Source organism: Salmo salar, chromosome 02, assembly GCF_965601325.2.
Source record: "Salmo salar chromosome 02, fSalSal1, whole genome shotgun sequence".
NCBI classification, from domain to species: domain Eukaryota; kingdom Metazoa; phylum Chordata; class Actinopteri; order Salmoniformes; family Salmonidae; genus Salmo; species Salmo salar.
In genome coordinates this window covers 43,899,637-43,913,779 of record NC_138292.1, presented here as the reverse complement: position 1 = coordinate 43,913,779, position 14,143 = coordinate 43,899,637, and the positions used below count along the sequence as shown (strand labels likewise).

The 14,143-nt window shown below is 42.2% G+C and overlaps 1 protein-coding gene across 3 annotated transcripts in view; it reads left to right on the top strand.

Annotated features, from left to right (window-relative positions):
• The first annotated feature begins 278 nt into the window (after positions 1 to 278).
• LOC106583523 (zinc finger protein 516) overlaps positions 279 to 14,143 on the top strand; it is a 70,616-nt gene continuing 56,751 nt past the window's right edge. Inside the window, exon 1 of one of the 3 annotated variants that reach the window (XM_045704521.2) lies at positions 279 to 710. The gene's annotated coding sequence lies outside the window, so the exon portion shown is untranslated. The remainder of the gene's footprint in view (positions 711 to 14,143) is intronic. The other 2 variants (XM_014167808.3, XM_014167817.3) reach the window with 2 other exon arrangements.

Below are 14,143 nucleotides of genomic sequence, written 5' to 3'. Positions count from 1 at the left end.
TTGCCAATATGATAACCCGGTGGGAATTGTAACCTGGCTCATATAACGTGGGTCGTTACAGTATATTACTTATAATTACCTCAGCCAATTAGAAGTTAGGCTAGTTCATCTAGGCTATTTGTTTAGGATTTATCTGATTCCTGTCTGTAACTGCATGCATACCAAACGGCTTCTGTCTGTGACGTGCGTAAACAGGTTTGAGAACCTGTCTGAATTGAATCCATATGATAACACATTGATACTCAATATGTTGGCGAATATACAAGTGTTGGGCCTACATGTCATGTCGTCGTGTATGTCAAACGAATATTTTATTTAGTATAGTATAAAGAACTTTGTGCTGATGGAGACAATAGTAAATAGTTCATTTAATGCGGGAGAGACCATCCACAGGCACTGAAAGGTGTATCCATGAAACGATCGAGGCGCAAACGTCTTGGTTTTGCTCCTAATGTAACACAGTACAGGAAATAGACTCTACTTAGGAGTTAAAGAAGCAATTGGAGGCTTTGCTTATCGTCATTGCTCGAGAGGAATCAAGCTCTTAGTGCATTGAATACTTGGGAGACCGATGACTATCCCTGTGTCACAGTGGTTTCGACTCACTCAATCATATGCACTTCAACATACAGCGCATGCTTTCACCTTTGCGTTCGCCTATTCTTCGGGAGTGCTTCCAGGATATGTTTTGATCACACGCTTGCACACAGGTACGTAACTATATTAGATTATATTGATGTTTCGCTTCCGTGTGTTTGGTGAGGGTTCTGAATGGCAGCCGAGTCGAAGAGTAGAAGTTGGAGCAAATACGAACCTATTAACCTACTCGAGACTATATCAAACAAACATAACAAACGTTCCATTATCAATAGTCTGTATCTGTATCAATAACAACATTCGTACGTGGTTTATATCATATGGGTTGGATAGAGCTGCCCTAATTAATATAGGCTACCTTTGCTTTGTCATATTCTTGAAATGTGAAGTTGAAAAGGTTGCTCTGTAATCATGCAACATCAAAACCCAAGGGATTAATCCGATTGGAGGAACGTTATTGGAAGTGCATGGTTGACTAGATTCATGATTGTTGTTTTTATAAATCATAGTCAATTATTAAATGGTTATTTAATAGACTTTGTTGTTTGTTCCTTAAAACAGGCAGAGACAGTGGAAAGCACATAGCTGTCATTTAGTTAGAGGAACATGACACATTTCATGCGTTCATAATAACTGATTTTGATCCCGCCGACTCAAAAGTCCCCAACATGTTAAATAGCCTACCATCAAAATTAGTTGGAGCTCATTACAAATTCGAGTCTATGGTGGGGGGATGCAAAACATGTGGCGGGGATGTGGAGTCGAAAGATGCGGGCTGGGTGGGGGTGTCGGAATCAGATAGGTCACAACTTTTGAACTGCATGCCTTATTGTCCTTTATTAACGTCAATACACCATTGTAGACGGAGGTCCTATGCTCTATATGGGGAAGCCTAAACAAACAATTATTCTCCCGTTCTCCTAGACATGGAGATGTGTGTGACATTGTGGAAGGAAGAAAGCAGGAGGGCTGTGACTTAACAATCACAAAGTAGTGTCCACGTAGGGCGAGGGAGCAAATCACACGTCTGCGCACAGATGTCTGGCAGAAACAATTAGAATACGCTTAGCCTATTCAAACCTCCTATTTTTTTGTATATATATTTTTTTAACATGTATTTACTTATTTGACTGGTTTTATTTACTAGCAGACTACACAGATTAACATTCGGTAAAGGCTATAGGCACAATACCCAAATCTATTGCCGTATAGGCTAACAATGAAACATGGAGTTGTAAGCCATTCAAGCCAGCTGTAGGTTAGTATGCGATGCATAACGTTGATACAACTTTTCTGTTTTCTTTTTTTTTTTCCACCCTCGAGCTGCCTGTCCTCCTTTCTAGTTGCAGGGACGTCACGCGGGTGCGCTACATTCTTAGCGCAAGTGACACGAGAGAGGAAGAGAGCCGGTGACAGAGGGAGACAGAGGGAGACAGACAAACAAGACAGGGAGAGAGAGCATTGAACCTGTACAGTCCTACGGCAACGAGAACAGCGCGAGTAAAATAAGCCAGAAACGTGTCATGCAATGTAAATAGTAATTCATAGAATCAGAAGATGAGTGGAACCGGCACTCTCAAAATATAGTGCCCCAAGTACCCTAGGCCTATCTGGAGTAATTCCCACATTGCATAACCATACCTCTCCTAAGGTTAAAACAGTTGTCTACTGTCTTACTGGGAAACGAAGTCGTTAAATACAGATTATTGTTCCTGGTTGCCGGTCGGAATGGTATTATAGCCTCAGACAAACTTATTTGACTCCGTATGAATACGGTGTTACTTGATGAGGAATGGGAGCGGGCATTAAATTAGGCTACTATTTCGTTTTATTTGCTTGTGCCCTGATTTGAAGAATGGCATAACATCAAAACATGGCTGTTTTGTTTCGAGGACATTGCAACAATGTATCATATCAGTATAGCAGTGTACTTGTCTGGCTACATTTCGTTAGCAATGTAGCGTAAAATCAGAGTGAGTGTTTTGAATGACCCTGCATGCTGAAAAAAAATTTATGATGTAGTTAGTCCTACAACAAGACGAATCTTGAAAGGTGGAAAATAAATTGACATGTTTGATACAAAGCAGGCTAATAACAGTGCAGAATGCAACATTGGGGACAGTGTCCTTAGCCTTCCCACGTGTTTTTGTCTTGTTGTCTCTGGCAGCGTCAGGTTTCAGACGTATAAGAAAATTGTATTCACCTTTCAAAAGTCCGCAGATGAAAATCGTTTTTTTTGGAGATACACAAACTCATCCGTGACATTTGGACATGGTCGTAACACATGACGGAGCCTAATTGTATTCTCCCTCAGAAATGAGTAGCCAATGAAATTAGAATGATAATCCGCTGGAGCGCCACCTGTCGTAATAGGCCTACATATTATTTTCAAATTCATTACAGTTAAAAATGTTTCCATCCAACCTTTTAATGCGAGTAAATTACATGTTGCATAAAAACATGTCATGACAGGCCTGATGGAAACATCACATTTGTTGGTAAACTTTCCAAATGTTAGCTAAACAAATACACTAGGCAAGGTGGGATCTTTTTGTGTTTGTACAATTAATGATTCGGGAAATGGCTCTGGGAACGCTTTTGTGCGCAAATATTGGTATATTAACCTTTATATCGAAGTACATTTGGAGTCACGAAATGACATGTTATTTGATCCTCCCACTACGACTCGGGAATGCATGCAGTTTATTAGGCTACAGATGAAATAACAGGTTGGTGAAAGTGCAAGGTGGCAAACTTGACGCACTTTTCCAATAAATACCGAGGATCTTATTCTGGTGACATGATGATCAATACTTGGCTGCAGTTTGACAAATAAAAGTAGTCGTTAACTTCTCTGGGATTAGTGGGACGGTAGCGTCCCACCTCGACAACAGCCAGTGAAATTGCAGGGCGCCAAATTCAAACAAAAGAAATCTCATAATTAAAATTCCCCAAACATACAAGTATTATACACCATTTTAAAGATAAACTTCTTGTTAATCCAACCACAGTGTCCAATTTCAAAAAGGCTTTATGGCGAAAGCACACCATGCGATTATGTTAGCACAGCGCCTAGCCACAAAAACCATACAGACATTTTCCAGCCAAGGAGAGGACTCACAAAAGTCAGAAATAGCGATTCAATTCATCACTAACCTTTGATCTTCATCTGTTGGCACTCCCAGGACTCCATGTTACACAATACATTTTCGTTTTGTTCAATAAAGTCCCTCTTTATGTCCAAAAACCTTGGTTTAAATTGCCGCGTTATGTTCAGTAATGCATTGTCTCAAATAGCATCCGGTGAAATTTCAGAGAGCCAAATCAAATTACAGAAATACTCATCATAAACATTGATGAAATATACAAGTGTTATACACAGGCTTAAAGATAAACTTCTTGTTAATCCAGCCGCAGTGTCAGATTTCAAAAAGGCTTTATGGCGAAAGCACACCATGCGATTATGTTAGGACAGCGCCTAGCCACAAAAAACCATACAGATTTTCCAGCCAAGGAGAGGACTCACAAAAGTCAGAAATAGCGATTAAATGAATCACTTACCTTTGATGATCTTCATCTGGTTGCACTCCCAGGACTCCATGTTACACAATAAATGTTTATTTTGTTCAAAAAAGTCCCTCTTTATGTCCAAATACCTCCGTTTTTTCACACGTTTAGTTCAGTAATCCAAAAGGCACAAAGTGCGCTCACAACATCCAGACGAAAAGTTAAAAAAGTTCCATTAAAGTTCGTAGAAACATGTCAAACGATGTTTATAATCAATCCATAGGATCTTTTTATCATAAATACTCAATAATATTTCAACCGGACAATACCGTTTTCATTAGAAAGGAAAGAGAACGAACGGCGCGCTCACGCGCAATAAACAACTCATGGCTTTCAGCTGAGCCACTTGCTCTGAGTGGTCTTATTCCCTCCCCTTTCACAATAGAAGCCTGAAACAACTTATAAAGACTGTTGACATCTACTGGAAGCCTTAGGAAGTGCAATCTGACCCCACAGACACTGGATTCTGGATAGGCATTCACTTAAAAAACTACAAACTTTAGAATTCCCACTTCCTGGTTGGATTTTTCTCAGGTTTTCACCTGCCATATGAGTTCTCTTATACTCACAGACATTATTATAACAGTTTTGGAAACTTTAGAGTGTTTTCTATCCAAATCTACCAATTATATGCATATCCTAGCTTCTGGGCCTGAGTAACAGGCAGTTTACTCTGGGCACGCTTTTCATCCAAACTTCCCAATGCTGCCCCCTATCCCAATGAAGTTAAACTCACTCTTTTGTCCGCAGTATTCTCATCATGTGGACTATACCTGCACTGTAGGCCTTATTTATTTATTTAAGTAGGGAGTTCAGTTAAGAACAAATTCTTATTTTCAATGACGGACTAAGAACAGTGGATTAACTTGTTCAGGGGCAGAACGCCAGATTTTTACCTTGTCAGCTTGGGGTTTGATCTTGCCACCGTTCGGTTTCTATTCCAACGCTTTAACCACTAGGCTACCTGCCGCCCCTCTAACCACTAGGCTACCTGCCGCCCCTACACACAAGATGTTGGCCAGAGTGCATGTGAGTGGGCACATTAGCTAAATAAAGCAACCAAAAAATTTGAAAAAACTATCAGTAGTTGAAAATGCGATGGAAACCCATTTCATTTGTATTTTTTATTAGGTACATGGGAATTTAACTCCAAAAGTTATTTTTATGTGCACTACTTTTAAGTGCCAAACACTTTTATGGTTACTACATGATTCCATATGTGTTATTTCATAGTTTTGATGTCTTCACTATTATTCTGCAATGTAGAAAATAGTAAAAAAAATTAAGAAAAACCCTTGAATGAGTAGGTGTGTCCAAACTTCTGACTGGGACTGTATATACATGCTCAGAGACTTGCGATGACATGCATGTGCATGTGGCATCTCCAAATCTCAGAAATATAAGTTTAAAGTTGTGAAAATAGAAACATGGTGGCCGTGTTGAACATGCTTTCTCAATCTTGATTAAATATCTATTTATATAAGGATCAACTTTGTAGCAACATACTGTACCATGATCCCTAGCTGGTCCCGTTGGGGCTCCATAAATGCACAGCTTCACAGAAGAAAGCCACTGGTGGAAAAGCCTGTTGCAATGAAGTCACACAGTAGCTCATACATGACCCAACAGAGATTGTATTTGATTGGGAAAGAGGGATGCCTAGTCAGTTGCTCAACTGAATGCGTTCAACCGAAATGTGTCTTCCGCATTTAACCCAAACCCTCTGAATCAGAGATGTGCGGGGGGGATGCCTTAAAAACATCCACGCCATGGGCATCCAGGGAACAGTTGTTATTGTCTTGCTCAAGGGCAGAATGGCAGATTTGTCCAACTTGCTGGCTCAGGGAGTTACTGGCCCAACGCTTTTAACCACCAGGCTACCTGCCTTTTACCATCATACTTAAAAAAAAAAAATCTTGACTCCAAATGAATGATGAATAAATTGAAACGTTAGTCTTTCATAAGTAGACTGTGTGCTTACTTTACTTTCCTTCTCTTGGCCTATCACACTTAAACTTTACACACTGTACCATGAAATGTCTTTCAAAGACGTTTTGTCATAGTTCCCCCTCCCGTTCTCTATCTGTAGGAGTCAAATTAGCGATTTCATTTTTTGAGCCGAATGTGTTTTATCGGCCTATGTGAAACAATGAGGACAAGGCAGGCCTTTGTGGTGGCTGCAATGCATTTTTAACCCATGTGAATGGTGCCTCACATTCCACAGCAGCAGGCCCTGGCTGAATGGCACCAGGCCCTAGCTGAATGGCACCAGTAACTCCCTCTGCTGTTTTCATTACTGATTACTCTATTGGGCTTTTTGAACAACACACACACACACACACACACACACACACACACACACACACACACACACACACACACACACACACACACACACACACACGAGTCATACACATCTTACTATATTTTATATCATCACATTATGGAAGATCCATAGAACCCCATTTGGTTATGCATCTTCATTTCCTGTGTATCCCGTCCCTTTGTCCAGATAACCTGAGGTGCAACACACAACAGTTGCGTGTCTTTTGTTTCCTCCATTTTTGTCTACCATGGCAACACCTTTATGGGCTAGGCTGATGTGGTAAACACACCACACCTCTACTACATTCTAGGAGATATAAGATACGTAATGTTGTTGCACAACCTGTATCCAGAGTACAAAATACTTTCTATAGTCTTTTATCCATACACAGGGTTGACTCATTTTGTTGTGGCTTACTTGGTTTGGGTAAAACAGCTAAAACAGCTATTTGTTATTATTAAATTAATTTACTGTAATGGAATCTGTACCTGGTGGCTGTCTACAGACAATCCCATAATTGGTTTATCGGCAGACTGATAGGTAGGGGTACCTGGCTGTGTTAGTTTGTGGCCATGGCATTGATTTCAGCTGCACAGTGGGACTCCTCCTGTGAAAGGGCAGTCTCTCTCTGCCAGCTCAGAAAGACTGTGGCTCCTGGATTAAATTATAAATGAGCCCCTCCATAGGAAACTCATTGCTTATGTCCTCAGTATAATCAAAAGGAATGTGTTTGGCAGAAGACTGACTGCAGTACCTTTAAGGCACTGCTGTATCTTCTCTCATCATCACTCCACACACACACACACACACACACACACACACACACACACACACACACACACACACACACACACACACACACGTGTTTTCTCCTAATTCTGAGCAAAGGGTAACAGGTGGGTGTGTAATCCCCATATTTGGGTCACACCCTGCAACCCCATGGCTGGATCAATAAAATGCCATGCTACATAAGCATGGGCTTGATAGTAAGCTATCTAGCAAGATATCTGGCCAAATTAGACCCGAAGAAAATGATTTAGTCATCGTGGGATTAGGGGTTAGAGGAGAGGAGCGGTGTTGGAATGAGTTCGGGGGGGGGGGAGGCTGTGGCCGAGGGATTTAACATGGCACATTTGTGACCGCATGGTTAGCTAGTCAAGAGGCTGTGCTATTGTGATGGGGGAACATGTAATATGGTGTTTTGGTAACACCTGATAACACACATTCATGAATAAGCATTAAAAATAACAATTTCATTATTTGTTAGAAGCATTATCAAAAAGTGTTACCGTTGTGTTTCAGGGAGTGTTCTAGTGAGACTGATTTTGGACTGCTGAATCTGAGATTGAATGAGGAGTTTCAACGGGACATTTGATTGGGTGATTTCGAGACTGCCTAGTGTGTGTATAGATTCTTCTTACACATAAATGCTTCCCTTCCAATTAACACATCATGCCTATTATTGGCCATTCATCTCACATGAGAGAGCGAGAGAGAATGATTGAACAACACCATGTTGATTATGCATCTGCCCCACTCCTGGCGAGTCAATATCTTACCCCCACAGCAGATCACAAATACATTCATAAAACACTACTTTGATTAATACTCCCAGTAATTATTTGAATCCCCGTTGGTTGTGGTATGCTGTAGTAAATGAACATGTATCTAATAGATTTTTGCCTGCTCTGTGAACCAATGGTGGCATTGTTGCTCTTGCTAAGGGATTAAAGAAGAGAAATACGATTAGGGAGAAGTAGCCCTGAGCCACGTGGATGCAATCAGGGATTGGAAAGAGACTCTGTGTGTGTGTGTGTGTGTGTGTGCGCGCGCTGGGGCGAGCTCATTGTCCAGCCCAGATGTCACTAGCAACTAGCTCACTGGTATTATTGATCCCCTTTTTTATAGACCCACTGCTCAATAGAGTAATGACATTATAAGCAGACATTGTGTTGAATAAGACCAACATGATACAGTAAAAATGACTGTGATGAAACGCTCGCTAATAGAATCAGATTTTTTCTTTGATCAGTTACCTTCTTCCATTGCCGTTTTTATTCAAATTACGAAGGTCATCAAATGAAATTGATTGAATTAGGCCTTTAGCTTTTGAACATGACTTTTCCATAAACAAAGAAAACCTTTTGGTAAAAAGTCCCAGTCGATCAAATGATAATCATTAAATCAATATTAAGTGGGATATGAAGGAGGTCATTGCTCCTGTTTTGTCTACGTTAACAGGTAAAATGTCCTTCATATATTTGTTTTAGCCTTTGGTATCTCTCTATACAGATACAGATAAAAATATAGATAACCTATCATCCCATCTGGTAGTGACTGTCTTGACTGCATCAAATCGATGTAAAGAAGCTAGCTAAGCTAGCTACCTAGGCTAATGGACGCTTTTCTGTTGCACTTCCCCTTCCTTGTCCACAACAACTCCATTCAGATGAAACAGCAGCCTACCTGATGGTTGCTCGTTGTAGCCTACTCCTTCTCATTTAACTAATTTAATTCTGTCATTTTAATTCAATTTTTTGCATTGATTAGCGATCTCTCTCGTTGGTTGCTACCCATTTAGCCACTGACGGTACCACTTTAATTTGCCAACAATAACAACAAACGTGTGAAATCTCTATAGGTTTCGCAAGTATTCAAACACTAACGTCCGTTCGGATATTCAAATAACCGTGCCCATCTCTACCTAACACTAGTAGTGGCCTGACTCTGTGTCTGTCTCTGCTGTGTGACGGAGGCTGTGGCCTTCCTCACGACCTTGTTCATATTTGATGAGCCACCGCGAGTCACTAAGCCCCAGCCAGCTCTAAACACCCAACCGTAAGGTCTGAAGAGTGGAGAGGGTGGGAGGGGTATAGGGGTAGAGAGGTGGAGGGATAGATGGGTGAAGGGGTGGAGGGATAGAGGGGTGAAGGGGTGGAGAGATGACGACACAACAAACTTAATCCAAACTCTGTGTTCTAAAGGTCAACAAAGTGGGGTGGGGGGTTGGGGCAACGATGGCTTTAGCCTATATCTCATTCAAATCTCGAGAGGTGACCACATTTTTAAAAACAACGCTGGTTTAAAAATACATGCTACTGTTTTTCTGCCACGAAAGTGGTGCTTCGATTTCCCTTTGAATCCCAGTCGGATAACACGTCATTTAGCTGAGATTTATGTACAGTGGGACAACTAGCTGGCATGTTATTTTTGCCGGTCCATGAAATGAACAGCAGGAGATGTGGTTCTGCTGTGTGAGGCTGCTTCATGGTGGTTAGTGAATGCTCTTATTAGATTAGATTAGCACGGCATCGTAGCCTGGACAGGCTCACACAAAGACCACACCCAACAGTCACAGTCACACATACAAACAGCCCAGCAGACTCATTGAAGCATATTTAAAGTGGCTATACAGAACTTTTGCCTCTGGGTTGCTCTTGAGCCAAAAGGGATCCGTAAAATAGACAGAAATATTGTCAAGAAAATACCTCATTGTAAAGAAAGGGGCGTATATTTCCACACCCGTCGTGAGCCAAAACATATATTGTTTACCTAAAACAAAGGATCTGCTTTGCCATCCCTAATATTTGTGGATGACAAATAACTGGAAACAGAACAGAGTTATGGCTCTGCTTTCCACTTAACTTGAGTTCTATGAGGATGATGTCGTTTCTAGACGAAGACACTGGGTAGATATGTGCTTTGAGAGTGGAACAGGATGGATGTAGGCCTAGTTATTGTGCTCTTTGAAGCCTGGTGATGTTCGACGTCTGAATGACTTAGGGAAACAAGCTGGAAATGCCTCTGGGCTACAGCTGATCATTCACCACAGAGGAACTGATCGTTAGCCACTGATGTCAACCTAACCTTGCCATGTCGGAGGGCGATATTTCTGTTCCTATTTGTACGGGTGTGTATTGGGTTGTGTGTGTGTGTGTGTGTGCGTTTGTGCTTGCGTGTGTGTTTGTGTGTGTGTGTGTGTGTGTGTGAGGGAGGGGTCCCCCAGTAGCCAGGCCCAGCTGTGTTTAAACACATTGCTTCACTAGAAGTGTGTTTCTGTGTGTGAGTGTGTGTCTACGTACGCAAGTGTGTGTCCAAGTAGTACAGAACAGTAGTTCTGCTTTTACTTTTTCTGTAATAAAGTGATAATCAATGTTGCTTTCATGCACATTATAGTATCCCCCCCCCAAAAAAAAAAAAAAAAATGAAATGTTCATTGTGGATGTGTTCTCTCTTAGTAAGCATCTCTCTCACAAAGCTACTCATGTGGAAAAGCCAGACGGAGGGAGAGATAGTCTAGGATGGTTATTTGATTTCTCCGTCTCTGTCGGCAGCTGTGTCTGCCATTCTCAGAATGAGGGAGAGAGATGGAGGCAGAGAAATGGAGAAGGAGGGAGTGAGAGAGAGAGAATCCACATTTATGCTTATTTATTTTACCTTTTGTTCTTTAACTATTTGTACATCGTTACAGCACTATATATAGACATAATATGACACTTTTATTGTTTATTTCATTTTTGTTTATTATCTATTTCACTTGTTTTGGCAATGTAAACATATTTTTCCCATGCCAATAAAGCCCCTTAAATTGAAATTGAAATTCAGAGAGAGAGCGAGCTGTGGAGAAGGGAGACAGGGGCAGACTGGTTTTGAGGTCACTGAGGATGGGGGTGAGGATGATGACTGCCAGGAGCTAATGAACTTGCCCCATAGCCATGTGTGGAGCTGAATGTAAAGCTGGACAGAGGTAGCTACCACATGATCCACTGACTTTGCTGGCCTCTCTCCACTACATCAGCCAAGGCAATGAAACAAAATGAAAGATCGCTGCTTCCTGAGTGGCTGTTCTCTTCCACCCCCCATCCTCTCTCTTTGTCTCTGTCTCTGTCTCTGTCTCTGTCCCTGTCCCTCCCTTTCTCTCTCTCTCTCTCTCTCTCTCTCTCTCTCTCTCTCTCTCATTGCTGAAAGGCTGCGCTATTGTCCCAAACTAGGCTTAATCTGAGTCTGGGAAACCGACCCTCTATGTTTTCCACCTTCCTCTAGTCCCGATTCTGTCTTCTACCTTCTGCCTTCCATGGGCTACTGCCACCAGCGGCCAGTGTTATCCACTGGGGATGCATGTTTCCCAGCTGCTGCCTCTGTACCTCTCGCCCTGGGTGTAGCTTGGTGGTGTAGTAGCAGTTCAGAGAGGGGAAACCAAAGTCAGGGAGCTCTTAGCAATGACCCCCAACCCCCCACTCGCCCCTCCTCATTGGTCCTTGGTGTTTTTTAAAGACCTAGATCTCCTTGCACTCCCCCGTACGCTCCCCTACCCCGCTGACCTCGGTGTCCTGTTCCCACATTATATCCAGATGTGTGTGTGTGTGTGTGTGTGTGTGTGTGTGTGTGTGTGTGTGTGTGTGTGTGTGTGTGTGTGTGGGAGGGAGGGAGGGGCCCCCCAGTAGCCAGGCCCAGACTCAGATTATCTGAAGCTGCTATCTAACACACTCATTCACTAGACTTCTCTGTTTACGCTCCACTGAGAGAAAGGAAGTCAGATGTCATCATGATGAACTGACTACCATTCCCTCTTACACCACTTTCAATTTCCATGTATTTCCATGTATTTCCATTTAAATAAACACTTTACATTTTCCAGGGTCGAAAAGGAACCTGCCAGTAAGCATTTCGTTGGACGTTGTGTACCATGTGTATTTATCCTGTACATACGGCTAATATATATATATATATATATATATATATATATATATATATATATATATATATATATATATATATATATATATATATATATATATAAAAGCGTACTTCCTTCCTCCCTTCATTGTAGTAATCATTTATTTGGCATGACAAGTGGTGAATGGAACTCTTGCTGTCACAGTTAATGTCAGACCACTGATAACTTCAAGAATGGGAGAAAGGGAGAAAGGGTATCTTTTTAAAAGTATTCGAACAGGGCCCTGGAGACATCTAGCCTAGCTTCTCTTAGCTCTACTGGGTTATAACGCTTTAGGAATCACAATAAACACTTTGTCGGGTTCTTGTTTTGTTTCTGTGATGCACTGTAACTGAACTAACTTCAAATAACATTTTATTTGTCACATACTTTGTAAACAGCAGGTGTAGACTAACAGTGAAATGCTTACCTACGGCCATTCCCAAGAATGCAAAAAAAAACGAAACAAATTATATATATATATATATTCTTGGGTGTAGATGCTCTTCAGGGTCCTGTTGGTTCCAGACTTGGTGCATCGTAACCACTTGCCGTGCGGTAGCAGAGAGAACAGTCTATGACTTGGGTGGCTGGATTCTTTGACAATTTTTAGGGCCTTCCTCTGACACTGCCTGGTATAGAGGTCCTGGATGGCAGGAAGCTTGGCCCCAGTGATGTACTGGGCCGTACGCACTACCTGCTGCAGCACCTTGCAGTCAGATGCCAAACAGTTGCCATACCAAACGGCGATGCAGCCAGTCAAGATGCTCTCAATGGTACAGCTGTAGAACTCTTTGAGGATCTGAAGGCCCGTGCTGAATCTTTTCAGCCTCCTGAGGGGGAAGAATCTTTGTCTTGCCCTCTTCACGACTGTGTTAATGTCTGTGGACCATGATAGTTCCTTAGTAATGCGGACACAGAAGAAATTGAAGCCCTCGACCTGTTCCACAAAATCCCCATCGATGTGGATGGGGGTGTGTTCGGCCCTCCGATTCCTGTAGTCTACGATCAGCTCCTTTGTCTTACTGACGTTGAGAGAGAGGTTGTTGTCCTGGCACCACACTGCCAGGTCTCTGACATCCTCCCTGTAGGCTGTCTCCTCGTCGTTGGTGATCAGGCCTACCTCCGCCGTGTCTTCTGCAAACTTAATGATAAGAATAGTTTGCAAACCCTGCCACATCCGACGAGCGTCAGAGTCGGTGTAGTATGACTCGATCTTGGCCCTGTATTGACACTTTGCCCTTTTGATGGTTTGTCGGAGGGCGTAGCGGGATTTTCTTATAAGAGCCTGGATTAGTGTCCCGCTCATTGATAGCGGCAGCTGATGTGGTAAACTCCTCAATGCCACCGGATGAATCCCAGAACATATTCCAGTCTGTGCTAGCGAAACAGTCCTGTAGCTTAGTGTCCGCTTCATCAGACCACTTCCGTATTGAGTGGGTCACTTGTACTTCTTGTTTCAGCTTTTGCTTGTAAGCAGGTATCAGGAGGATAGTTATGATCAGATTTGCCAAAAGGTGGGCGAGGGAGAGCTTGTATGCATCTTTGCGTGTACAGTGAAGGTGATCTAGAGTTTTTCTCGCCTCCAGTTGGACAGGTCACGTGCTGGTAAAAATGAGGTAAAATGGATTTGGGTTTTCCTGCATTAAAGTCACCGGCCACTAGGAGCACCGCCTCTGGGTGAGCATTTTTTTGTTTACTTATGGCCCTATACAAATTTATTTTTTTTCAAATTTATTTTTATATAGCCCTTCGTACATCAGCTGATATTCTCAAAGTGCTGTACAGAAACCCAGCCTAAAACCCCAAACAGCAAGCAAAGCATGTGAAAGAAGCACGGTGGCTAGGAAAAACTCCCTAGGAAAAACTCCCTAGAAAGGCCAAAAACCTAGGAAGAAACCTAGAGAGGAACCAGGCTATGAGGGGTGGCCAGTCCT